At 37.9% G+C, this 25,373-nt stretch overlaps 1 long non-coding RNA gene across 2 annotated transcripts in view; it reads right to left on the bottom strand.

The window, feature by feature from the left end:
• LOC148048051 (uncharacterized) overlaps positions 1–22,287 on the bottom strand; it is a 33,796-nt gene extending 11,509 nt beyond the window's left edge. Inside the window, exons 1-2 of one of the 2 annotated variants that reach the window (XR_015695780.1) lie at positions 22,143–22,287; positions 18,090–18,215 (exon numbers count right to left, since the gene is read on the bottom strand). This is a non-coding gene — a long non-coding RNA (uncharacterized LOC148048051). Of the gene's footprint in view, positions 1–18,089; positions 18,216–19,834; positions 19,910–22,142 lie in introns of those variants that run through there. The other variant, XR_015695781.1, reaches the window with a different exon arrangement.
• Between the last annotated feature and the right edge of the window lie 3,086 nt (positions 22,288–25,373).

The raw sequence follows: 25,373 nt of genomic DNA, 5'->3' as shown, positions 1-25,373 counted from the left end.
GATGCAGTGATGCCTATTACTTCATAAGGGTCTGTTTAGATAAAGTTATGAAGATTCCATAGCAGAAAATATATGTAGCTCAGAATTGAATTGTTGGGTTCTTGGTGTTCTCCATATATGCTTCATTGACAATGTTACCGAGTGCAATAAAGAAACATCTGCAAGAAGAGGTTGAAAGAAAATTTAAAATCCAATGAAGTTATATGGCAAACATGCTAACAAACCATTTGTTATATATCTACTTTTAACCAGATGTTTATGAGATAGTGAAAAAGTATAACTGGTGCCATGGAAAAAAAATGGGCACTGTTATATTTGGCCATTTTTATATTAATGGAAAATGTAAGCTTGGTGGGGTTATGCTTCTAGAAGGACTCTCTATTACCTTTCAAAAACAGAAAGTAAATAGCAATAGTAATAGCACTTATACTTATATACCATTTGACAGTGCTTTACAGCCCTAAGTGATTTACAGTGTCAGCATATTGTCCCCAAGAATATGGGTCCTCATTTTAGACATCACCCTCTTGTTAACAATAAATCCATGATATGTGATGCCTTTACCTTTGATAAATCTTTTCTCCTAAGTGTTAAAAATCTTAGATTTCTATATTTTTAATCTACACATAGTTTCATCACTTTTTAAAAAATGCAGAAAAAATGTATTTTCTGCAATATTTAATGTCCTTCTCCTGGTTCTTTGAGGAACTTTATCTTCCATCCATGTTACTTTCTTTGCCTGCATTGATGCCACCAAGTGTACAGCTATTAAGCAAACGGCCTTTGCTGGGGGATGGGGGGGGGCACAAGAAGAAAGTAAAAGTTTGATGGGAAGCAAGAAACAGATGGGGACGGATATAAAATGCAGAAGAGAAGACTATGCAAAGAGAAAACTATCTGTACAGTAAATGTAAAATAAATGACATTTTGGAGCAAGCAGTTTTACTGTCTAGAAACCTCTCACACCACCGACATAGTACATAATATATTAATGGAAAAAGAGGCCAAATGGACAGAGAGAATAATTGCTATTTGTAGTTCTCACGGGTGCTGTTTTTCCTGACTGTGATGGCTTTGGAGCCTTAATGAGTAACTTCCCTTTGGAAGTACCAACTTCTTATCCTGCTGTGAAACCATTCTTGGTCCCCCATTGTTAGAGAGACTCGAAAACAAGTAATGGCTTGCATCAGTCCCAGATTCCCATATCTCCCGCCTGAAAGACTCTGCACTGCCTGGGTTCTGAAACTGTCAGTATAGCTCACAATTTCATTGTTCCCCGGGTAGAGATACAGAGATCAAGACATGAAAACTTCATCGGTATGGAAATCAAAAATATGACACCCGCAGATGCTCCATCAGTCAGCTTAAAGCAATTAGATTGGTATTGGTTCAGTAAGGGCAGCTATTACTGCTCATTGATCAAGGGGGGGTCAGCATTTCTCCTGCAATGACAAGCTACACATGATTATTTTTAGCAAGCAGGCTCTGAAGCAATGACAGACACTTCTGCTGGGTTGTAAGATGAATTAGAGGCCAGCAACATATCCCTACCAGCTCAGGAAAGGCCTGAATGTGGAAAGAATCAATCCCTTTGCTTCCCACTCAAAACAAGGAGGCACTAGAATGGAATGGAACAGAACAGAATAATAAGAGCTGGAAGGGACCTTAGAGGTCTTCTAGTCCAATCCCCTGCTTAAACAGGACACCCTGTATCATTTTAGGCAAATGGTTGTCAATCTCTTTTTGAAAGCCTCCTGTAATGGAGCATCCACAACTTCTGAGTTTGGACAGAAGTTCAAACTTCTGGGTGGGTGGAGATATAACCATTGACCTTCTTCCCAATGTTTTTTTCTTTTGCCCCTTTTTTCTGTTGTGATTTTCCTCTTCTGTCTAACCTAAGGAGCAGGTGGACAGGTGGACACATATTTGATCTAAATGTTGATTAATGGATTTGAAATTGAACAAAGACTGCATGGAATTAGATAGAGATTTGCAGCTGTTAATCTCTGCTCAAGAATTGGGAAACCTATGCCCTTTGAGACACTGCTGAACTTCAGCTTTCAATAGCCAAACAACATAACCAATGTGGAGAGAGGCTGAGAATTGTCTTTCAGCAAGTACAGTAGGTTCAGACATTACTGATCCCTGATCTAGAGAAATCTACTAACTTTAGAACTGTGCTGCATTTTTTTAAGAGCTTGGGTATGAATTCCAGTCCCACTTTAGGCATGAAAGCCAGTTGGGTGACTTTGAGCCAGACATTCTCTCAATCCAACTGACCTCATAGGGTTGCTGTTGTGGAGAAAATAGGAGACAGGTGTCAAACTCGCTGTGTCACATTGCCATTGCATGATGTTTCATAACATTTTTCCAAGTCATGGAGCTGAGGTGGGCATGGCCTGCGTGTGATGCATCTGGCCTGTGGGCTGCCATTTTGACACCCCTGACATAGGGGGAGGAATGAGAATTAGGTATGTTTGTGCCTTGAATTACCTATAAGCATGGTGGAAAATAAATAAATATTATATTTATATTCACAAGATTGTGGGATGTCACAATCTCAAGTATCTCATTTACTGGATCAACTCTTTTTTTCCTCAGTAGCATTCTTTTTCCTTTAACACCTATTGACATGTGATTTATGAACAGAAGCCACACTTGACAGGTAGACACAAGGATGAAAAATGCTAATACTGGCCTACAATGCTGTGCCAAAATCTCACTTTTTCATTTCCTACAAGTTTTCTACCCTTGTGAAAGAAGGTCCTTGTTAGGTCTGCCTCCGTTCAAAACCCAAGAAAGAAAACTTCTGACTCCATTGAAGTAGAGAAGAGGTACTTTTACTGAGTTTGAAATGATAGCAGCGAAAGAAAAGCAAGATCTGAGCCAAAAGGCGCGAAAGTTACACATTGAAAGTTTCCCCAAATCCATCCCTCCAGGAACCCAGGCTGAATGTCCAATCCCTGTCCTACAAAATATCATGTTGATGCAGGAGGGGGTGCACAGGTAAACCCACCAGTGGCTGGCCAGGTTAGGTGGTCTCAATAGAATGGACCTTATAAATTCATATTAGCTTGATCTTTAGCTTGAGTGAACTTTCTCTCTAACTTTGACTTTTAGCTTCCAACTTTGACTTCTGACTTCCTCATAAGTATTAAAAATAGTGTTGAACAGTGTGGCAAGACCCTCTAAAAGAGGGGCACAGGAAGCCAGGCATGGGTGAGAGATAGAACAGAGGTGAAACAGCTAACATTCCAAATGAACTTCTCCTTTTCGAAATGTCATGCTTGTCTCGTGTATAGAAACGCCTTGAGAATGCACAGTGTGGAACACGGCATAAAAGTAGCATCCTGGGCAGAGCCCAGGCAGTTCAGATTTTGGTGTGTGAGCACGCTGAACTCGATGCATCAAATAAACCTGTTTCTCTCACACCTTCGTGGTCTCGAGTCCTGGTCTTTCGTAAGTAGAGTGCAAACCTCAAATCTGCTGCAACAATGTGGGGCATATCTTCAGATGTTTTTGTCCATCTGGAGTTCCAGGATGGTTGGCCTTGACTGGATGTAAACAACTCCATTTAGCAGCACAATAATTTGTGAGAGTAAATCTTCCTTTTTATTCACATGGGCCTTCTTCATACCAGCTCACTTCCCAAACCCTAATGCCATGCCCACCCCTCCCCGTTACTATGGCAGTCGACAGTAAGCAAACATCAAAGGGAAAACCCATGCTGGAGATCTGGCTGACAGTTCTGTTATCCTACCTCAAATAATGTGTGTGTGTTTCATTAAACTATCTAATACAACAGTTGCAAATACATAACTCTGTTAAAAACCTACATTTTTAAACTACCTTATAACCTTCTTGTGATTGTCTAAGGATCGCCATCTGAAAAAGCCCCATAAAATTGTGCCTGTTGTATAACTGAAGGCTGATTGGCCAGATTATACAATGAAAAGTAAGTATCTGAAAAATACTGTCCTATTGCTCAGTCACCTTTTAATTATGCTAAGTGCAACTTTGCATTCTACTCATGAGTGTTGCACCTCAAATTTTCCTTTGGGAAAAAGAAAACATTGAAAGTTGTATTTTTTCCTGTGTACTTTTTGAGTTATCATTTTTTACTTCTACCAAATTTTGCACTTCTCTAACTAATCAAATATATTTGTTTAACTAACTTGTGATCATAGACCAAAATACAGAAAGAAAACAAATGAAAAAGAAAAAAAATTGTGTTGTTATTTAAAAGCCAGTTAAAAGAAAACTAAAAGACAGGGAGCAGTTTATTTAAAAAAATATCCAGAATAGAATATTTCCCTTTTGGAGCCAAAATTATCAAATTGTGTAGTACAATTTTCTCAAATGCACATAGGAGGGGGAAGTATGCCTAAAATGTATGTATTTATTGAAATAATATATAAAGCACCTTTAAGGAAGGTTGCTTACAAAAAGTATATGTTAGGAAAATGTGCCGTCAAAATGCATACCTTAAGAAAAACAAACACATCAACATGCAGGGACATGCAGTCACTAGAGGCAGGGGAGGCGGGGCCTGTCTTCTGAGGAAAAGGAAAGAATTTTAAAGAATTTTTTTAAAATAATTAAAGTCAAGGTAGTTGCTGCCAGACTCCAAGTTACAGTGACTTGGAGTCTGCTTAGTTTTAACTATAGGAGGAGGCGAGAGATGTATGGGCCTCCTTTGCATAAGGAATTTTTTGCCTTTTAAGTTAAGCAAGGGTTAAAAAGCGAAAAATTTCATATGCAAAGGAGGCACGTGATTCTCCCACCTCCTGATCTGGGAGCAGCGAATCATGCTTTGCAGTTGAGCATGCTTACATTGGGCAGGTTATTTCGGAGGGCGCGCTTCAGAGGAGAGAGAAGTGGGGGAGAAGGGGGAGGCTCGCTCTTGTCAGAAGAGACCGCATGAGAGCCGAGTCCGGGAGGAGTCAGTTCTTAGAGCAAACTTCAGGCTCAAGGGACCGCCTTCCCTCCTGCTGCTCAGTTTATTTTTTTGCAAAGGAGCCGGTGCCCCTGGAGGCTTTGGAGCAACTCTCAGGACTGAAAATGCAGTGTTCTCCCCACCGCCCAAGGGTCAGATCTGGCTGGCATAGAGGCATCCCGCGCCTCACAGCTGGGTCGGACATACCTACGGGGTTCTGGATGCCTCTATTTCAGACATAGCTGCTGCGGGGCAGGCAAAAGCCGCTTTCTTTCTTTTTGCCTCACCAGCCATAAGCTTCACCGCACATCACTGTCAACATGCATATGAAGCTAAAGCAAGCCATTCTTTTAAGAAAACATCTCTAGTTGATGTTAAGGGGATGAACTGAATTTATGACTGTAAAAAGGAAAACTGAATAAAGCGAAAACATGTTTGTCTATCCATATTATTCATCTTGTTTTGCTTCTTTTAAAAATCATGTTCTGAATAACAGTAAGCATCACAATTTCAAAAACAAAACAAGGGTTTGTAGCTTGAGCCTTATAATTAAATTTGAAAGGATAGTTTGCTTCCGTATCAAATATTTAAATTGGATGCTAGGCACAAAACATTTTCTTGTCTTGTTCTCCAGCATGATGCTATATTATGTACAGATGGATGAATTTTTGCAGCTGTTTAGATGGACAGTGTTTGCTTTTAGTCTTGATGAAAATTCATACAGGTTATCACTGTGTCAAGTATACATTTTTGCACTACTAACAAGAAATCCACATGCTACTTTTTAGAGGTTTTATGAGGACTCCAGAGTGAGATGTATTGCTTTTAAGCATTTAAACAACAAGAAATTGTTAATGCCTAGAAACAGATGATATCAGTAAACATTTGCAGCTGAATCCAACTCAGAAGAAAGCTGCAGATAGTTTTATTCTTAATTAAATAGTTACCAAATTGCTGTGTTAGTTGATTTGAATGGAAAGGTTTTTCAGTGTTTGCCAATGCTTTGTAATTGGGGGAGGGGGAATTAACCTAAGACAGTTATCAGATATTCACTTTAGGAATGAACAGCTATTGTTGAAAATGGATGCAATTTGGGGACTTAGAAACTACATTTTATTAAGCTTCCAATGCTGTTCTTTCTCTGTTTATTTTTTTCTTTGTAAACTTGTGCTTAATCAACTACAATCTATCTTTAGCTTAGTTCAGCTAGCACTGAACTAACAAACACAGTCTTAACTTGTTAAGAATGATAGGATTGAGTTTAGTGGGGCTTATTCTGGATATGTTTGCATAGAATGTTGACTGAGTTATTTTCATTCAGGCTTGCTTAGTCTTCACTAATATAATAACCCAAAACGATACTTATTTTATTATTTGGTGACTATTTTCTACATTATTATTTGAGTAACCTTTGTAAAAGAAGTAGAAATAGTAGTAGTGAATATATTTTCACATCCTGAGAATCTTACTCTAACTCATCAATATTTTTAATAACTTTGAGTCCCTCAATTCAAGCATGGACAAATAAGAAACATATGAAAATCCTTACAGAGAAAGATAATTATTGAACTCAGAAGGTCCACCTCGCCTGTTATTTATTCCTATTTCCTAATCATGCAGAATGACATTGCTTGACATCAGTCCATTGCCTGTTGCTGTAGACCTCTTCAATTCCACGTGATGAAAGTTACCTGGACCATTGCTTTCCAACCGGGATGAACATTATCCTGTCCTAACTGCTTTCCTGATACTTGCTTGGCGATAACAAGCATGGCATTTCTCCAACTAGCTAGAGAAAAGAGGTGGACTTCATATCCCTAAATTATGCTCAACTAATAGATGTTGAGGCCTTAAATAAAGATAATCTAAAAGTATCAAATCTTTGTTAATTGTTGGCGAAGCCTTTCAATAACAGCTCTCCTAGCCATAAATGAACAATATATCTTCCAGCAATAAATCGACTGTTTAGATTTCAATTAATTTCCCTGTGTTAAATGAACTGGGTCCTATTGCTTTTAGCAATAAAAATCTCACTAATTGAAAACATTTGCTTTACCTGCTTGAGAAACGAAGGGCAAAGGTGGAATTTTGCACTGTGGGATATGCATGAGCACACAGAACCCTACAGCTAAACCAATTTTCCCCCACTCCATCCCCACCCCCCACTCCCAAAAAGGGATGTTAGAAGAGAATCTGTGACTCAAGGTTATGTCTTGCATATCTTTCTAAGGGCATTGTGTGTCTTTTCCAGGAGATTGCACAAGTCCCTGAAACTGAAAGTGAAATCCTGAGCAAAAAGGTGTTTAAGGAGTTGAAAACAGGCACTTATGAACACCTCCATATGCTCCAAAGATTTTGTCTGTTTGTCTTTAAATATAGATTAGAGAAAGTTGCATGTCTTAAATTAGATTATATGTACAAATGCAGAGGGGGGGAGGGGCATCCAACATGAATGTTTCATAAAATTCATGTGGTTTATAGAAAAGACTGATGATTAAATCAACATAGTTCTGAGACAAGCCCAGAGGGACTGATTTGTTTATACTTACTTTGGGTTCTATTCAGGTTAATTTCTGTATTAACATTTTGGGTTCTGGTTCTTTTTTTTTAATGTTGTTTTTCTCCTTCAATACTTGTTCGGGTAGAAAAGCAGGAAATAAATCAAATACACAGAATAAATAAATGGTTCAATTTTGCACTTCAGCACTTGATGGGAAGGTGAAAATGGGGGAAGATAAAATCTGCAATATGTTTATATCTTGGCTTTTTCTCTTTCTCTCCTCTAGCTTTGTTCCTAGATAAGGATTTAAAAGTATTATTTCTGACACAGACTCTTATTTGCTTGATTTACTGCATGAAGGAAATTAGAATGGGGGACGTAAAACCCTCTTTCTTTAAAACACATAAACCTTCATCTAAATAGATGTTATTTTATTGAGCTTCACAATCTTTTCAACAGCTTGACAACCTACTTTCTTTGAAAGGAGCATTTCAAAATGAAATGCAAAGCCCCAGCCATACCCGAATTTCCCTGAAAATTATTGTGGCATCTTGGCACCAACTGAAGCTGAGAAATAATTCCTTAAGAAGTTGTGCATACTTTTACTCCTATCCTGTCCGGCCTGTTTATTTTAAGCTCCCTCTGAGTTTTCCACTAAATGATCTTAATGTTATCTTGTTCACACAGTAATAATTTTATTAAAGGAGAATCAGAAGACTGTCTTTAATAAATGTGAACAACTATATAAAAAAATAGCAATTAAAGCTTTTGCTTCTGGACCTTTCAGAAAGATACAGAACAAACCTCAATGATTAGCATTATATAGCAGTATATGAGATGGATGGATGGATGAATAGATGAGAGAGAGAGAGAGAGAGATAGTGAGAGTTAGAGAGATAAACACACACACACACACACACACACAGAGGAATTACAACTATACATGATAATAAATATTCTAAAAACCTAACATACAACCTATAAGAGAAGAGAAAAGAAGCAATGGCTCCTTCAACAATAGAGCCATATAGATAATTCCCCAGTTCTAGCGAAGTCCAAGGCCTGATCATATAACCAGATCTTGAGGGCCTTATTGGAATATCAAATTTTAAGGATACTGCCTTATTGGAAAAACCTATTTACCAAATCAAAATATCATCTGGCAAGCAAAGTTCACACAAATACAAATTTAAAAGGTAAGCAGAGATATTGCCAATATCATTTTAAATTACAACAGTGTTAAGAAAATTTTTATATATGAAATGGACAACAGATAGTCTTTTTGGTTTTTATTCCGTTTTAGTTATGATTCATGGCAACCTATTATTGTTACCAGGTATTTGGCCATGATTCTCTTTTAAATGAAAAATTAAGCTTGGCTTCTTTTAAATTGAAGCACAGCTCTATAATATACAGCTTGTGAATGAGACTTGCTACATGCCAATAAGTATAAATGGCTTGAGCACGCTTTCCAATACACTACCTTCCATATGCCTTTCATCAAAATTCTCACTGACTGCAATAGAAAGCACATTGGTTTGCATCTAAAGTGTCTCAACGATTGGGCTTAGAACTGAAGTCTCATTTTAATAGCCTGGGTTTCACCCAGGATTCCAAACAGTGAAAAAAGTTAGAGTGCCATCCTTATCTCAATAAGAACATAAAGAACATTCAAGTGGTATAGCTTTCCAGAAGGACAATATTTTAACAAATAGACAGCCACCTGTCTTCACTGGCCTTAGCTTCTTTGTTTTTATTTGATACTGAGATGTCATAATGATCCAGCTTATTTACACGCATATTTCAAAGAGTGCAAGAGTTCAGTGCTGCACTTTCTTCTTTTCTCTCTTTGTACTAGAGACAAAAAAATATATACATGGAGAAAGAAAAGCTGCTAAATCATTTTCCCAGACATGGTAATTTGGATGGGGAGGAGGTTAAGTGGAAAAACATTCAAATATGCTGCATTCAATCAGCTGCAGGCAGAAGTCCAAAAATAGGTTTACTATTTAATTTTGACTGTTTTCTCTCACTGCTCAACAGATTCTTTGTCTCCCAAGGGCAAATTCTAAACACAATAGTATATTATCTTAATGTAGTTCCATACTTAGAGGAGCACTGGAAGTGTGACTTGTTTTCACTAATATCAGCTGTGATTTCACCCTCATGTCCATTGCATTGTGACCTACACTTTTGCTCCTCAAATAGGTTCACATAATATCACTGATTTACCATTCTGTTCTTTCAAAATAAAACTTTCAAAATAGTTTGTGTTATTTAATTTTGTTGATGTTTTTTTTCCTTCCTGGATGAAGGAGCATATTCTTGCCCAAACTGACTTTGGCCGGCTTATCCAGATAAAGACAGATAAGACCAGTGACACAGGGGCTCAGAGGACATCTATATCTTTCCTTGAAGACTCCTATTCAGATATTTGTCATCCAAGGTGTCAGCCTGCCAGGATGCTGGATAAACCCCTGTCTCCCAGCTAATATTGTTTAAAGGGCACTAGATGCAAATGTTTGCATCTAGAAAGTAGTAGAAAGTCTGGATTTAACTGTGTGTATTGGCTTCCATTTGATTTAGGACCCAAGATTATAAGTATCTGAGCTCATGTAGAAACTAGGTTAACTGTTACAGAATTGCACTATCTATTGCAATTTGGTGTGCTCCATAAAAGGAAAGATGGCACATCCAAACTGCCTGAGTGTTATGTTTCAATCTTAGATTTCAATAGGGTGAGGATGCTTTTTTAAAAAAGCAGAAGAAAGTGTCAAAAGGCCAAAAGGCCAAAAACAAATATTAGGTATGGCTTGAATGGATGGTGGGCATCCAAAACCAAAGTGGATAGGGAACTATTTATGTTAATCAGTGGTGGGTTTCAAAAATTGTTCGAACCTACTCTGTGGGTGTGGTCTCCTTTGTGGGAGTGGCTTGCTGCCCATGTGACCAGATATGAAGATGCCGACGACATTTGTCAGAACCACCTTAAATTACCTGACACACAGCACTGGCATGCATAAGAATATGATGTAAACTTGTTTTTTAAAAGGCATCTTTGGTTTGTGTTAAAACAACTTCAACACACACAATGTTCTGATTGCACCACAAACGCAGTAGTCATGCTTACATTTCACAGAGGCACTGAGTTTTATAAATATGAGCATGATAGTGTAGAATAATCATATCCAAGGACCAGTGGTGGGTTTCAAAAAATTTGGGAACCTCTTCTGTAGGTGTGGCCTGCTTTCCGGGTCCACTGGTGGAACCTCTTCTAACTGGTTTGGTAGATTTGACGAACCGGTTCTACCGAATAGGTGCGAACTGGTAGGAACCCACCTCTGATGTTAATGTTTTTGTCCATATATTCCAGTCAAGCTTCTCTAAATATTTCCCACTGGAAATGTTTATACATTCTGAGAATGGCTATACCTATACTTTGTGTTGCATATCTCTATCACAATGGTGACATTGGATTTATTCCTGGAATTCAAACTACTCCATTTAGTCTTAGAATTCTCAAACAAATTCATCCAAGTGGTTTTTTTTAAAGTGGACATTCAGGATCAAAAAAAAACTTCTTAATGTCTACTTTCAGCAGAACCTGGGCTGGATTACATCTTCCACAATGATATTTCTGTTTACAGGAAAACTCAAGGTTTTCTCTGACAATGACAGGTTCTACTCCTATACAGATAATTCCAAATCCTATCTGGAAAAAAAAATCATTTCATTTCCAAGGCAATTTAGCTTTGAGCAGAGAGAGAAGAGAGAGAGGGAGGGAAGGGGGGTGGGAGGCAGGGAAGGAGGGAGAGATTGCTACCCAGTGTGATGGTATCTCTCATACCAATGACATTGCTAATCTGCATAAAATGCCATCTAGTGCTTGCAGCGGCTGAACCAAAAAGGGAAAAAAGTGTTCTTTACTAGATATATTTTGTTTTATATATTCTTTTTCTGCATAGCCCTTTCCTGGTTCATGGTGATAAGCAATTTTCTCTTAGCTCTGTCTCATTCCTGCTGGCTTTTCTTACTTTTGTTTCTGTTTGGCTCAGATCATTAGCATTCTAGCTGCAAATATTAGGAAGGCATCTCACTCATATCCTCCCAAAATAAAACGCAATGGAAATTCAGGTGTTTTTTAAAAAAAAATGTCTTTCCAACAATGTACATGAGTATAAGAACGTCCTGGATCAACCCAAAGGCATAAGAAGTCCAACACCGTATCCTTATGATAGTCTTTCAACTGCTTATATTACAGAAGACTCTGTAGCTAATTGTATCTTGACCTTCCTAAGAACATTTGAAGAGCCATGCAGCATTAGACCAAATGCCAACCTATGCTAATGGAAGACCCTGAACTTATTTCCAGTGGGTTTCTGATCCAATTTAAGGGAATGGTTTTGACCTTTATGGTTTGTCACTTGGAAAACTTCCGGATTCTTCTCCAGTCAAGTTCATTCTGTCCAAGTAGATCTAACAAGAAACAATTATTTCCAATCCCACAAGAGATGTGGGATACTGAGGCAAAGGAGTGCTACTTTTCTGCTTTAGCACTGATATTTTGGGGTACCCTCCATGTGGAAATCAGGCTAGTTTTCCCTTTTGTTCCACAAGCTTCTTAAGGTTGATTTTTTCAGAGATCCTTCTCCTGATTTGAGCTGTTGCTGCTATCTTTTATTCTTTTTCTATTCTTGTAGAGTGGTTGTATTTTTAATTTTTATATAGGAGTTGTTTTATATCATGTTTTAGGCAAGATGCCAACTTATTTTTTTAATGTTGCAGCAAAGAAATGTGTCTATGGAAATTCTCAGTCATCCAGGTCATGGTTGTCCCAAAGATGCCTTTTACAAGAGGCAACTGACCTTTCTCATTTTTCTTTGAAGACACTTCGCTTGTCATCCAAGAAGCTTCTTCAGCCCCCACCATCCAGTCAGAGCTGAAGAAGCTTCTTGGATGAGCAGTGAAACGTCTTCAAAAAAACCCCAGAAAGTCCAGTTGCTTCTTGAAAAAAGCATCTTTGGGACAGCATACAAACATGTTTAAAAATAAATAAAAATGTTCCCGGCCATTCTGCCACCAGCAATGAAAGTTATATAGAGCCTGTCTAGTAAAGAACATTAGATTTATTCTCCATTATTTGGTCTAAATACCTTTCAAAGCAGAACAGAATAACAGAGTTGGAAGAAACCTTGGAAGCTTTCTAGTCCAACCCTCTGCTCAAGCAGGAGACCCTATATCATTCCAGACAAGTGGCTGTCCGGTCTCTTCTTAAAAACCTCCAGTGATGGAAACAACTTCTGGAGAAAGGCTGTTCCACTCATTATTGTTCTATCTGTCAGGGATTTTATCCTTATTTCTAGATTGGTTTTCTCCTTGATTAGTTTCCATCAAATCCACCAATACATCCTTGGTTGAATATTTAACTTGTGATGGTGAAGAGGTCCTGATTATTGCACCATTATTCATTCTCTTGGATGACTTGCTTCTAAATATTGAGAGAAGGACCAATTTTTTTCTTCTACATCTTCTTTTTCTATACATCTCTCTTATGTTCAGTCTTATTTGATCTAAACAGGATAAGATTTCCTCATAAGGAAAATTATTTAGTCTCTTTTGGGATGTCTCTTCCACAGATGAGCGAGAATAGACTGATGAATGAGGCCTTCAATTAACAACAAAAAAACATGTTTTTGCTCTTCTGCTAAACAGATCTTCTAAAATGCATGCAAACAGGATGTGTTCCAGCACTATTAGTTCTGCCATTACTGAGCAATTACACGACAGTTACTGTGATGAAATGATAAATTGCTTGCATTCTGGTAAAGAAAATAAACAGTTACGTGGCACTTCCATATAAGGAAGTTGGGATATAAAGTTAGGAAATCGGAGGGAAGGGGAAGGAAGGGAAGTTGTGTACATACAAAAAAAAAGAATAAGAAATCACTAATAGCCCTTGTGACAAAGGAAACTATTATGATGTAAATAGGCACAGGGCTGTATGCCTCTATTTCTTTCCTGTTCAGTTGTGTTTGATTGTCAGGCCCAAGCCCTAGTCAAGTTCAATCTTTTATTTGCTGATATCAAATGGACAGAATAGGGACATGGTGGCTCAGTGGCTAAGACGCTGAGCTTGTTGATCAGAAAGATTGCCATTTCGGCAGTTCGAATCCATAGTGCGATGTAATGGAGTGAGCTCCCGTTACTTGTCCCAGCTTCTGCCAACCTAGCAGTTCCAAAGCATGTAAAAATGCAAGTAGAAAAATAGGAACCACCTTTGGTAGGAAGGTAACAGCATTCCATGTGCCTTCGGTGTTTAATCATGCCAGCCACATGACTACGGAGATGTCTTTGGAGAGCACTGGCTCTTCAGCTTTGAAACGGAGATGAGCACCACCCCCTAGAGTCGAGAACGATTAGCACATATGTGCGAGGGGAACCTTTACCTTTACCTTAATAGACAGAATCTTGCTAAGCCAAGGCTATAACTTTCTAACCTACTAGAGATATCTTGATATTCTAAGGTGTAGCTACCATGAATCTTGGGGAAGAGTTTTAGCAACACAGGGCTTTCCCAGAGAGAGACCTGGATTAAGTGACAGCACAGTTTCAAGATCAGAATAGAGTAGAGTAGAGTAGAGTAGAGTAGAGTAGAGTAGAGTAGAGTAGAGTAGAGTAGAGTAGAGTAGAATAGAATAGAATAGAATAGAATAGAATAGAATAGAATAGAATAGAATAGAATAGAATAGAATTCTTTATTGGCCAAGTGGGATTGGATACACAAGGAATTTGTCTTTGGTGCATATGCTCTCAGTGTACATAAAGAAAAATAAAATAGAATACATTCATCAAGAATCATAAGAATATAATACCTATTCCCAATGAATGCCCAAAATTTTAAAGTACTAGGGAAAGATCTAACAAGGGAAGAGATCACTTCCATATAAAAGCACTAAGTTTATAATTTTGTTCTAGTGGCGGTGAGAAGTAAAATTACCGGTATATTTATCCATTTATCCACAGAAATAAACCTAGGAAAAATCATGCCATTTTTCACTAGACTGCAAGTCAGTTTGGCTACAATCACCATAGTTGGCAGAAAACTGACATAATTCATGAGGAATGATTTATTAAGTCAAGCATACTAGTCATGTCTATTTCCCGAGAGTATGATCAGATTGTTTTCTATTTCTTATTCCCTGAATGCTAGGAGAATATCAAGGACCATTTTTTTGTAGCTGAAGGGAGAGAAGGAAGGAAGGAGATTCTTTACATAAATACTATTAGATTGAGATACAATTTTGGTACATAATTATTTGCAAATATATAAGCTTGGTGAGAGAGATAAGATAGAAGGTAATTCTAATCTGAAATCAAGGTCTTTATGCATCTCTATCCCACCCCCAACCTGTTCCCAAATCCAAACAATGGTGGGGCTTTTCAATATTGCTTATTTAGTATTCATCAAGAAAATCTATTGATGACCTTGCTAGGCGTTGAAGACACTTAATGGCACATAATTAAACAAACAAACAATCAATCAAAAAGCAATATTGCTTCTGACTGAAACCGGGAAAATATCCCAACACCAACTTCCAGATTCTAGTGACTTATAGAAACTACTGGTAGTCCTCAACCTATGACCACAATTGAGTCCAAACTTTATGTTGCTAAGTGAAAAATTTGTTAAATGGGTTTTGCCCCATTTTACGATTTTTCTTGCCATATCTATTAAGTGAATCCCTGCAAATTATTAACATGGTTGTTAAGTGAATCTGGCTACCCCATTGACTTTGCTTGTCAGAAGGTTGCAAAAGGGGATCCCATGACCCCAGTAATCATCATAAATGTGAATCAGTTGTCAAATATCTGAATGTAAATCACGTGATAAATCATAAGTGTGAAAATGGTCGTAAGTCACTTTTTCTCAGTGTCATTGTAACTTCAAATGGACACTAAGACTGTTGAAAGTTGAGAACTACCTGAACAAGCTACCAAAGACTGTTACTGTTATCAGAATTTGATGGTTTACCATTTATGTAAATATTGAGAGCCTTAAAGAGAAAACATACTGGCATTATTAAGATTTATAAGAAATTTGTGGACCTTTATTACTTCAAAGTAGCATTGCCGCAAATCTGGAGGTGGCCAGGGGAGGGGTGTCAAAACTGGGTGAAATCAGACAGCATCCATTTGCCTCCACTCAAAATTCCACAAAACAAAACCTCTTCATCTATGAATGAGACATCCAGAATAAATGGAAATTACTGAAAGATTCCTCAAAGAACTGAAAGCAAAGCGCTTACAGTGGGGAAATATATACAACAAAGAAAGATAATTATACCAATTAATGTGAAAAAGCTCTCTCTCAGGAAATTACATTTCATATTCTATAAATCAAAAGCAGCCGGTTAAAAAAGACATTGTGCACTAAGATGGCACATCGGTGTAAATTATTCTTGTTGCTCAGTTAATAATATGTATATATAATAAAAGGACAAGCAAGAATACTAACACCACCAACCTAAGCAAGGCATAAAGGAGAGCAATCTTCTTTCCTAGCATCTGATGGCGTCTAAGCTTGTTGTTTCATCTTTTTTACTTTATGGATAGAGGGAAGGCAAGATAGAATTTCCAAAGATTGGCAAGGATGTCTGATCCCTACTTGTTCAGTAAGATTCATTCAATAAGATAAATTCAATAAATAAACAAAAACAAATAAATAAAGATTAACCACCCTTGCCTTGTCACTAGTCCCTTCAACAGGTTCTTGAAAATCTGACAAGAAAACAAGAATGAGAAGTTATACAAAAAGGCCAATCAGAACCCAGTTCTGATCCTGAAAACACATTCCTTGACTGAAATGTACTGGGTTATGGTGGCTCCTTAAATTCATTTGCGTTAAAAGACATTATAATTGCATTTTGCCATAAGGGTCATCATAATTGGGCTGCAAAAATCCATCAGGCATCAGCAAAATGGGTTTTCTGTGCCTCTTTCCAGCCTTAATAGTAAACTGGCTTTTTTCAGGGCCTCTTTAAATGGAGGCTGGCGTTCCATGTTCTTTAAATGGAGTGGACCAATTTAGAATGCAAATGGTAAGAGTTCTTCCATTGTTTCAGATTCCCCCACATGCTTTTGCTTACTGGGCTATAGATTGCAACGAATCAAAATAAATGGGGAGAAATTGCGTAGGCATAGAATGCATCAACCCCTATTCTTTGTCTGGACTCTAAAGCTAAGCATGGTCAAGCTTGGTTAGGACTTGGGTGAAAAACTAGGAAATTCCAAGGTTATAGGCTAGACTAAAAAAAATCAAAAATAATCTGAAGCAGATGATGGCAAATTCCTTCTATCTTCTCAGCAAGAAAACCACAGAGATGCACTCAAGAAAGAACCAAGAGTCAAGTTAGAAGTAAAAGAGATTTGACTTACATTCCTTTGGTCCCAAATTAGTGGACCAGAGGAATGTTGTGGATATAATCTATGTGAATTTCAGTAAGGCATTTGATAAAGTAGACAACAACCTACTACTTGATAAGATAGAAAAATGTGGGATCCATCCACCAGATGGATTCATAACTGGCCGACCAATCACACTCAACACATAGCCTTCAATGGAACTGCATCTACATGGAAGGAAGTATGCAGTGGGATATTGTTTTAGGCACAGTATTTTTCAACATCTTCATCAATGATTTGGATAAGGAAATAGAAGGGAACTCATCAAATTTTCAGACAAAACCCAGCAGGAATACCCACACTCCAGAAGATAGACTTAAGATATAGAAGGATCTTGACAGACTTGAATGATGGGCACTATCTAACAAAATGAAATTCAATCGTGAAAAAAGTAAGATTCTACATTTAGGCAAGAAAAACCAAATGGGCAGGTAAAGTATAGGTGGTACCTTGCTCAATAGTAGTAACTGTGAGAGGGATCTTGGAGTAGACAATTACTTAAATATGAGCCAGCAATGTGCTGCAGTTCCCAAAAAAGCCAACACAGTTCTAGGCTGCATTAACAGAGGGATAGAATTAAGATCACATGAAGTGTTAATACCACTTTATAATGTCTTGGTAAGGCCACACTTGGAATACTGCATCCAGTTTTGATCACCATGATGTAAAAAAGATGTTGAGACTCTAGAAAGACTGCAGAGAAGAGCAACAAAGATGATGAGGGAAATGGATACTAAAACATATAAACATATATCCAATTGCTGGACTTGGGTATGTCTGGTTTGATGAAAAGAAGGACTAGGGGAGACATGATAACAGTGTTCTAATATCTCAGGGGTTTCCACAAAGAAGAGGGAGTCAAGCGATTCTCCAAAGCACCTGAGGGCAGGACAAGAAGCAATGGGTGGAAACTAATCAAGGAGAGAAACAACTTAGGAGAAATTTCCTGACAGTTAGAACAATTAATCAATGGAACAGCTTGCCTCCAGAAGTTGTGAATGCTCCAACTCTGGAAATTTTAAAGGGGATGTTGGATAGCCATTTGTCTGATATGATAAAGGGTTTCCTGCCTCAGCAGGGGGTTGAAGACCTCCAAAGTCCCTTCCAGCTCTGTTATTCTATTATTTGGATTTAAGCAAGAAGAAAGCATATGTATGATCATTGATATTTGATAAAGTGATCCTTCAGTACCTCTCAAGGTTCTGGACATTCTACACTGTGGACTTGGTTCTCAGCTATCCTCATGTGAGCCTCAGGTTAGCTTCATCCACTGGATAGACCACAGCATTCAGACCCATCTTCCTTCAAACAGGCTGCCTAAAATTTATTGCAAGAAGAATTCAGTCAAAAACACAGCAGATGCCAAGAGCAATGGACTGTAATAGTTTATAGGGAGCAAAAAAGAAATTCTACTGGCATTCTTTAAAAATCCACACTTTATTTTGTCTACTGTGGTACAGTAACTGTTCTAACTATCAGGAAATTTCTCCAACAGTTGCGACACAAGACAAACATAAACTTCATTCCTTCAATCCACACAATTATAGGATGCAGTTTGTAACTGCAAATATTAAGCACTCTTTAACGCTGCCAGTCCTTCTTCCTCATGGAGCCGGTTTTAGCCCAGTGTTACTCCACCATAACAACTTTAAGATGTGTGGACTTCAATTCCCAGAATTCTGCAAGTTGAAACCCCAAATCTTAACGTTCTGGAGGTTGAGAAATATTACTTAAATTATCTTTGTTTTGAGTTGCAACCATTGTTAATCTACTTTTTAAACTTTTTCAAAACATTTAGCTAGTCACAAAGAAAATGAAAAAAAAAGTTTGCTGTAGAGAAAGTGTGTCTTTAACAAGAAAGTAAAGAGGCAATAGCAATAAAAACAGTTCTTTTGCAACTCCACCCCCCCCCCTCAAAAGGTGGGTGGGAGTCATCACATAATCTAAAATTTCTGAACATCTCACTGTTGAACTGCAGAATTGCCTAGAATGACCTGAAACAAACGCAGCTTTTCTCATATTGAAACGTGGACTTTTGTACAGATGAGCTATCTGCAAAGGCCTGGCATTTCTCTTTTTCCCACCCACTCTCAGCCAGGCACACATGCGTCACTCTCATTCAACTCAATCTTGTCTGCTTTCACTTCTCAGGCACCAAGATGAGACCAGAAGTACCGGAGAGAAAACAAATGCTGCTTAAAAAGATTCCTCCTGTAGTATGTAGTTCTCCTACTCCCTCTCCTGGTTAGCACTAGCTCAACAGTCTTAATAGTGTATCAAGATATTGGCAGAGTTTTGGTAGGATATGAAGTATGCCAGTTATTTTTAAATATATGTATAGGTTGTGATATTTTTAAAAAAAATCTTCATGCATACTCCTCCCATGTTCTTCTTCCCATTATACCCATACATGCTATACCAGATGGTTGCATTTATCCTCCCAAACTTGTATTAATTGCTCTAATATTAATTACATCAATATTAATACAATTAATAAAGAGTATTAATACTCTTTATGTGTTAAAGATGCTGCTAGTGGAACACTTGACTTGCTGCTCCAGAGTCATCTCTTGACTCTCATTGTGGAGATAAGACTTCAGGCTCCGTCCTCTGGTGGGAGGGATGTCCTGGGATGGATGCCTCATATCTGGTTGCATATTGGATCTAGTTTAGATGCATCTGGTGAGAGATCTGAAAATGGGTGATTTGGTCATTAGTCCTTTGCCATGGCCATGTATTTTTTTTCCTGGACAATATGAGGCTCATCAGCACTTATGACTTCTATAAGAGTGGAAAACTAATTAGATTTCTTTCTCTAACTCACCTCTTTAAGCAAACATCTACCAAAACTCCAACCTTCACCTTTTAGGGAAGATGTTGGGAAAGTAGTAGGATACATAAAGTTCTAGATGAAGTGTATTATCTGGATTTCTTACAGTCAGGATTCAAGCATAGGATGATACTGAAACATTGGTCACTTTACTGGATGACCTTCATCCTCACCCCTTCTCTCAAAAGCTTCTGGTACCATCGATTGGAGTATTGTTCTGGACTGCCTATAAGGGGTTAGGATAGGAAGTTCAGTTTTGCTATGAATCAGTTGTACAAGCAGATAAGGGTCTGAAGACATTGACAGCATGCCATATGTCTATAGGAAAGCACTGAATGAGTTAGTGTTATTTCATGTGTTAGTTTGGAGTAATAATAAATATGCTGATGATACTCAGTTGCACATTTCAACCAAAGAAAGAAAGAAAGAAAGAAAGAAAGAAAGAAAGAAAGAAAGAAAGAAAGAAAGAAAGAAAGAAAGAAAGAAAGACAGATAGATAGATAGAATAAATATCCTTCTGTTGTATTTATTTGGGTGCTTTCAAGCAAGGTTTTGTTTCTGGTGACCATCTATCCCTGAAGTTTTCTTGGCTAGATTTTCTGGAATTGGTGGTCCATTGCCTGCTTTTTAGGGCTGACAGACAGAGACTGGCCCAAAGTCACACTGTTGCAATTGTATTTAAGGAGCGAGAGGAGCTTATGGTCTCCTGGTGTCTAGCCACTTCATCTTACTGGATCTGTATTTATTTACCGTACCTACTTATTATTTCAATATATATGACTGTCTCCCCAACACATGACATACTGTAGCTAACAAAAACAATTAAAAACAGCAGGTAATAAAAATTAAAATGTATTATGTAAAAGGTGAGTCATACCCTAAAGCAATTAAAATGGGCTCACCTAATTCCTATCAGTTTGAAGACAAGGAAATTCCTTTTGAAATTCCTTTGGGGGAAATAAATTATTTTGATGAAATTTGGTGCTCTTGCACTTATTTACTTACAAGGTGGCTACGTTGGCTGGTTATCTGTGTTTGAGATCTCTGCAATGTCTGCAGCTTCCTAGTTCTTCACACTAAATCACTAAATCTCTCCAAAAAACCTGTTTCCAAGGAGTTTTCAGTCTGAAAAATGTGGACAGTCAGACTTCAGAATGATGGAAAGATAGCTAAGAGAAAACATTCTCGCCCTCTTCCATTTCCAGCAATGAAATGTGTTTTAAAAGAAGGAAATGAGAGATATTTAACAGAAATTCTCAAGATAAAAAGAGAAGACCCTTTTGTGTGGCTGGAAAGTACCTGAAAAACAGGAAGAAAGATTTCAGTCTAGCCTTAGTAATTAAGGATAATAATTTAGTATTTCATTATTTATTGAGTGCACCTGCCATTTATTAAATGTACCTGCCACTTCTGCCCATTTGTCAGACTTCAAATGCATATTACAAACTCAGACAGACCTATCCTTTGAATAGCAACTTTTGCATGTGCAACTTTGTCCACAATTGGTTTTGCAGTACAGGGAGCTGCTGTTGATTAAAAAAAAGAAGAAGAAGAAGCCAGAAGATCACTGGACCTCCAGATTCATTGCATTGTTATATGGATACTGGCCAGGAGCACCCATGTATTGGTTTTAAAAAAATCTAAGATGGTGGATGGGACTGCAGTTGACATCCTACTCTTTTCTTTAAAATGGGGTGCACAATGCACATAAAAAAGAGGCCACCTTTACTCTTTTTCTTTCTTTTTCTTTTTTGACATCTACTCCCTCACCTCATGAGACATCCCTGATTCTTGGTTCTGTTTCTTGTATACACAAGAAATGGTGTGGATCAGCAGTGGGATTCACTTGCTTTCCCTATCGGTTCGCAAATGTGAGTTTGTGCACATCTTCTGTGCATGCGCAGTGCTCGCACATTATGTCAGGTGGGTGGGTGGAGTCTCCTGCAGCCGCCACTACTAGTTCACCTGAACCGGCGAGAACTGGCTGAATACCACCTCTGGTGTGGATTGATCACTAGTATCTTTATTTTTCTTTAAAAGGAAGCTATTCAGTGTTATTTTAAAAGAGTGAAACAAAACATTGTGTGCTGTTTTGAAATTTAAAAATACATTAATCCTCTGATGTGTGAGATTCATTATAATTGTACAATTATTTTCTTCCCCAGCTTTTTGCCAAAGGACATGGAGCAATGGGTGATGTAGATAATATAATATTTTACTCATTTTTTCTTCCTATTATCAGATTGAAATTGTATTCTTTTACACCGAATCCTCCTGATTAACTGCTTTAATTCGGTCAAATATCTTTTACTAGCCAGCAACAGTCCATCATCTAAATATCTCCCATTACTCAAACCCTGGTTCCAGAAACCAAATGACTTTGGTTAACACTATTTGCAAAGGCAGCCAATCACCTATAATACTCTTCTTTCCAGTTTCAGCTCTTTCCCGGGAATCAGAAAGATGAATGAGAGAACTAACAGAATCTTCAGTTCTTTGAGTTTCCTTCCAAGATTATCAAAGTTCATGATGAGATTATTTTCAAGGATGTTCTTTGAAATATTAATGTCCTCCAAATATTAGCAAAAATGAGACGTTAGCAGCCTTGCAAAGTATTAGAAGCTGTTCAATTACATTCCTAACCCATTTTCTGGCTACTAACACACTTCTCAGTTTCAGCTCATCCTGCTATTAAATCACACGTGGTCATTATTTGTCTTCTTGCATGGTGCAACTACCTTTTCCTTATCCATGAAGGAGCCATCATCCTGTTTTCCATTCACCATTCATTCATTCCTTTTCCTTCCCTTGAAGGTTGTTTCTTCTGTTGGATTCTAAAAAAATGCTTCTGAATGGAGAGTATCTTCTGTATGGACTTTTGATCTCTGTGCATTTCTTCATTATTGGACTGCCTTCATTATGAAAAGATATTCAGCTGTTTGTTATACAATCTCCTTTTTTAATCTGCTAAATCTCAATCCATCATCAACTGAAGTGTGGCAAATCTCTTCTATGATCCTCTTATCTAACTATATCCATTATCACTTCATTTTTAACATAATACTCTAATTTTAACTAAATTTGACTAATATTTTGTTATTAGTTTTCATATCTCAACCTGTGTCTTTCCAGTAATAGTGCAGTCTTATGTCTTTTGCCATTTGTGGAATTAGTCTTCTGGTTATTTCCTTAATCAAATTTGTGTGGACTTCTCTTCACAACTTGTTGCTTTTTACATATCTTGTAAAATCTCGAGACCCTCCATCAGCTTCTTTAATCAGCTTATCTTTGGTTATCAGTAGTGATTTTGTCAAAGTTTCTTTCCTTGAATCCATCAATTCTTCTCTTTTTTCTTCTGGTATACCTTGAAATCTGTGGTAGAGCGCCTTTGCATCTATCTTCCCTTTCCACATTCCACTCTTTCCATCTCCAACCACACTCAGTTCACTGTCAGTATCCTCAATTATCTTGCCTCTTTGTTCATTTTTCCCTTGGGTTTTTAGGATTCTAACCTCCACTTTTTCCATTTGCTGGATATCTTCAATTTTTCCATCAAATTTTACTGCATTACAATCTATACTTTCCAATCTTTTCTCAATTCTCTCTATTGTTTCTAATAATTTTTGAATTTCAAGCATAATCTGTTGTAATGTTGTGGTTTCTTTTTGGTGTTGTGCCATACTTCCAACTAGTAAACACTGCCACTCTAGTTTCAAAACAAGGTTTTGTTTTCACTTCTCTCCAGCTGCCAAAGAAGCATCCAAAGAGCACCTATAGAAACAGCCCATGCTCTTCTCCTTATCTCTTCTGTAAACAAGCTGGAGCCTTTGAACTGCAAAGTCAAAATGATCAAAGAGAAAAAAGAGAAAGCAATATTTCCAGGACTCAACCTCCAACTTCCAAGTGGCAGTGTAACTTCTTTTCCCTCTGACGTTACTACCCTCTTTATATTCCTTTTATATCTTCTTTATATTCCAGGCTTAAAAGAAACAAAATTCTTAAATGGAGCAAAATACAGAGAAAAAACCCATCCAAGCCAATATTATAAAAGTAAAGAAAAAGATTTAATCCATAGGTAAAAAAAGAAATAGAAGAAAAACCAATACTTTCACTTTAAAAAGTAGGAAATATTTGCAAAACTTCCATTCATTGGGGAAAAAAAAAAGGATAGCACACTGTCCAATATAGCTTAATTTTGCCACTTATTTTCTTTTCTTTGCAAGTTTAATTGAGCTTTGATTTTGAGGGGAGGCAGTCGCTTTTATAACAATAAAATTTCCTCACCAGATGGACACACTTTCTCTTTCCACTTTCCTCCCGTTGCAGAGCTGTCCCAACTTCAGCAGCTTTTGGCTGCACTTCAGTCACTGGCAAGAAGAGATTCTCTTGTATCAAACAGGGACTTTGCGATGTCCCTGAGATCAGCAAGATGTACTCTTCCCTGTCACCATCTCTTCGGGACGGTTTAGGTCCAAAAGAACCATCCAGTGGCAAAAGTATCAACTGCGACCTCGGAGCTCCAAGATCGCACATCGTACCGTTGCGATGTCAGCTCCTGTCTCCAAAGGCTGAGTCAAACTTGAGCCAGTCAGGATTGAACTCCTGGCAGTGAGCAGAGTTAGCCTGCAATACTAAGTTCTAATCACTGCCTCACCATGGGTCTTCCATATATTCTCCTACTGAATTCCATTAGTAAACTCCTGATTGCTCTCTCTGTTCACTTATTCAGTGATCCAACCTATTCCATAAAATTGGGTCATTTCAGACATTCATCAGAGAGCTCGGGATGAGTGAGGCAATTTTATACAGCAGAAATGTAATTAGAGGCATTCCAGACATTTTGTAAATATGCGTAATTGGAGTTGGGTGACCAATAAATTCAAATAAATAAGTACTGTATTTTTGGTCTATAAGACACACTTCCCCCACCCCCCAAAAAGTGAGTGTGTTATAGAGTACATTTTTGGCCTGTTCCAAGTGGCAGGGATCGCCGCCATCTATCGTCGCCGATCACTGCTGCCACCATTCGAGCAAAAAATGGGATGTGTGGAGGCTGAAAATAGGATGTACAGAGGCTGAAAATGGTGCATGGAGGCAGCAAGAGGCAGCCGCGAAGGATGGCAACAGTGATGGGCAGTGATGGCTATGGGTGGTGATGATGGCGATTGGCGGCAGTGATCCCCACAGCCTAGAAGAGCTGATTGGCAGTATTCCAGGAGGTCGATCCAACCACCAATAAGTTGCTTGTGCTAAATCAGGTTGTGCTGAAACTGACCAGGCTGTTTGCTGTTTGCTGCAAGGAGGCAAATTGCTGGGAAGCAGAGACAGATTTTTTTTTCTTGTTTTTCTCCCCAAAAGCTAGAATACATCATGTCTGGAGGGTCTTATTGTCTGAAAAATCCAATAAATAAATTTGAACAAAGCTTAATATAGGAGATGGTATTAAATAAAAGCTTTCTTAAGATGCTAATTTGGCATCTGCAAAGAAAATGTAAGTGTATTTATTTTATTTTTATTTATTTACATTTATTGCCTGTCCAGCTCCAGTGGATTCTGATGGGTATGATTGCTTAAAGAAAATCAAGGTTCTTTTTTTCATCACTTATTTGATTTTCTCCCTTTTCGCAACTGCTATAGCTCTCCTT

The sequence above is a fragment of the Thamnophis sirtalis genome, unplaced genomic scaffold, assembly GCF_051295495.1.
Source record: "Thamnophis sirtalis isolate CommonGarterSnake01/CBP01778 unplaced genomic scaffold, rThaSir2_p1.2 scaffold_3, whole genome shotgun sequence".
Taxonomy (NCBI): domain Eukaryota; kingdom Metazoa; phylum Chordata; class Lepidosauria; order Squamata; family Natricidae; genus Thamnophis; species Thamnophis sirtalis.
The sequence above is the reverse complement of the archived record's forward strand: the minus strand, read 5'-3'. Positions and strand labels throughout refer to the sequence as shown.